This window comes from Microcebus murinus, chromosome 8 (genome assembly GCF_040939455.1).
Source record: "Microcebus murinus isolate Inina chromosome 8, M.murinus_Inina_mat1.0, whole genome shotgun sequence".
Classification (NCBI taxonomy): Eukaryota; Metazoa; Chordata; class Mammalia; order Primates; family Cheirogaleidae; genus Microcebus; species Microcebus murinus.
In genome coordinates, this window is record NC_134111.1 from 102229396 (window position 1) to 102232667 (window position 3272).

Below are 3272 nucleotides of genomic sequence, written 5' to 3' on the forward strand. Positions count from 1 at the left end.
AGGCCAGAACGTGCAGCTGAGACCCAGCACCCCCAGGTGCCTGTGCCTGCGTGCAGGGCTTAGGAGGGAGCCCGAGATGACCCTGCCCCACTGTACTTAATACCACCCGAGTCCAAGCCACCTTCATCTCCTGCTCGAGTTCTTGTATTAGCCTATGATGTGTCTCTACTTCTGGACTGGCACCCCCAGAGCTCTCGGCACAGCATCCAAACCTAAACCCCATCACATCCCTCATCCACCCCTCATCTGCCATGCTCCTCCTTTGCCTGCTTAGACAAAAGTTTTAAGTCTTTTTGGTGGCCTCACACACCCTCCATGATCCAACTCCCTTCTTCCTCCATATCTCCTCTGTTCCCCCACACTCAATGCCCCAGCCACACTGTCCTCCCTGCTGGCCTCTAACATGCCATGCACATTCCTGCCCCAGGACCTTTGCACCTGTTGACCGTGCCTGGAATACTTTTCCCCAGGATGGCCATGTGACTCATTCCCTCACCTTCTTCAGGTCTATGGTCAAATGCCACCTTTCAATCAGACCAAATGCCCACCCATGGTAGAATCACAGCCCACCCCTGCCTTTGACTCCTTGTTCCCTTAACCCTGATTGACTTTTCATCCTTACCACTCCCAAACACTCTGGATCCTTTCCTTATTTCTTGGGGTTTTTTTGGTCTCTCTACCCATACTAGAATATAAGCTCTCCAAGAGCAGTGAAGTTTGTTTGTTTGTTTTCCACTGATGAATCCCAAGTACTTGATCAGAGCCTGAAACCAAGAGGACAGGTGGTAACCACCCAGTGAGTGAAAGCATGAAAGGACCCCCTCTGCAGACAGGGGTGTGGCGGATGAGGAAATGTTAGTTGTCGTGAACCTTTACTCCCTTAAAGTTTGTAAGTAGGCAGTGCCTCATTATTACATGCCTGTTCAGCTGGCCTTTTCTAAGAGTGGTAACACCCCCGTCCCATGCATTAGATATTGCTAAAAGGGCTGGGAGAGGGGACGACGCCAACACAAGCAATAAGCCAGAGAAATAATTACTGTGGGGAACCCACTGTCAATCTAACAGCAACAAGGGGAAGAGGTGTTTGTAGAGGGTTTTGGAGTCTACAAAGAACCTGCACAGTTATTTTGTCACTTGAGCCTCTCTGCATTCCTGTGAATTATGTGTTGGTACTGTTATGTGCATTTCACATATGATAAAACTGAAGTTTGGAGGGCCCAAGGCCACCCAGCTAGCAAAGGCTGAGGAAGAAGGAAAATGCTGGTTTCAGAACTGTCTGTGCCACACCATGCACCTGCCTTGCCAAAGCAATCGACACACACGTGAATGTTACTGGAAGGGTGAACCATCCCAGGGAACATTTGTTGTTGTTGCTGTTGTTTATTTCTTTGGGCGTTTTTTTATCTTTCACAGTAAAATAAAATGCAAAGAGAGGAATACACACTGAAGTAATGCGTGATTTAGTGGATTATACAGTGAACCCTATAGATAGAGCCCAGGTCATAAAATAGAGTTTTGCAGCCACCATAGACAGACATCTCCACAGACCCGGGGCCATCTCCACACAGCCCCTCCTCCCTCCTCCCAAAGTGACCATTATGCGGCTTCTGTAGTAAAAGTGTCCTTGAATCTCTTTAAAGTTTCACTGTCCAGATGTGTATCCTTAGACACTATTTAAGTCTTAACTACCTCTTAGAACTTGGTCTGAATTTTAAGTCTCTTTCAATCAACTGGTGTCCCTGTCATTCCTTCTCTTTCCAGCAATGCATCTAATGAAGAATTTAGGCCTCTAGACCAGTAGAATGTCCCACAGTTGGAGTGTGTGTGTGTGTGTGTGTGCGTGTGTGTGTGTGTGTGTGTGTGGGCATGGGTCTGTGCACACACACGTATAAAATAACTCTTGAGTTTATACTGATATTTTAAATTCAAACTCAGGACTAAAGGGTTTTTACTTAATCTCCTTTATATATGTATTTAATCTCCTTTATCCCTGTTATAGCCTGTCTTCTGTACTAAGAATCCACATTCTCAAAAATGCCAGGATCAGAGTATCCCCCCTGATTTATCCCTCATTAGTAATGACCCACTTGATTTCTCCCTTATCACACACACGACAGTCTCAGAATGTTAACACCAGCACTGCCAGTCACAATGACTGAGAGCTGCAAAAAATAGCACCCCTATTTAACGGTTGTACTGTATCTTAATTGTCAGACCTTACATACCATCATTTCTCCCTTTCAACCTTCATTTAGCCTCAGTCCTACGACTACATATGTAGTTAGTGATCGCCGACAGTTCTTACAACTCTCTAGTCATTTGGGTTGTTAGAAAGACATTTTTAGTAGCTGCGTTAGGAAGGTCTCATGAGAACAGTATTCCTGGAAGTTTTTTGTGTTCATAACAGATTATTATGCCCTTTTGTACCTCATAGCCAGTGTTATTGGATATAAATCCTGTATTTTCATTTCTTTTCTTGAGTATATTAAATATTTTACTCATTTTCTTCTGGCACAAAGAAATACTGTAAAAATGTCTAACGACAACATAATTTTCTTTCCTTTATAAGTAAAGTGTTCTTTTTGTGTGCTTGCCCCAAAAGTTATTTTCTTTTTCTTTAAAATCTAATAATTTTATTAGACTGTCTTTGTGTTGGTTGTTCTGTATTGATAGTCTCAGGCACAGAGTGAATTCTTTAAATACATAATTTTAAATATATAACATGTACTTTTTAATTTCAAGAAATTTTCCTTGTGGTATAATTTTAGTGCTATCCTTTGGTTGTTTTTTTTAAACTCCTATTACCCATATTTTGGACCCTCTTTGCCTATCTTCCATTTCTCTCAAATATGTTCTCTTTCTTTATTTTTTTTATTAATTTTAAAATGTTTCCCCTCTCCACTTTCCTTTTCTCTCAAGGCATTATTGGTTGTGTTTACTGGCTGTTGTTTTCCTTCTAGCTTAGTTTTCATGATGAAATGATTTTTCTTTCTTATGTCTAACTCTTGAATTCTGTCACCCCATTCTGAGTTTTTCTCATTTATATCTTACATAATTTTTTTAAAGTCTTTTAGCTCATTTTGAAAAGATATGTTTCAGTTTTGATCTGTTCATTTTAATATGTTTTTCTGATATATGGGGATATTTTTCTGCTTCTTATTCTCATAAGTTACTACAGAAACTTTGTATGGAATTTGATCTTGAAGCTTTTCTGTTGCTCATCATGGTGTCAATTCAATTAACCTGGGTTTTTAGAATTGTTTTCATATAGT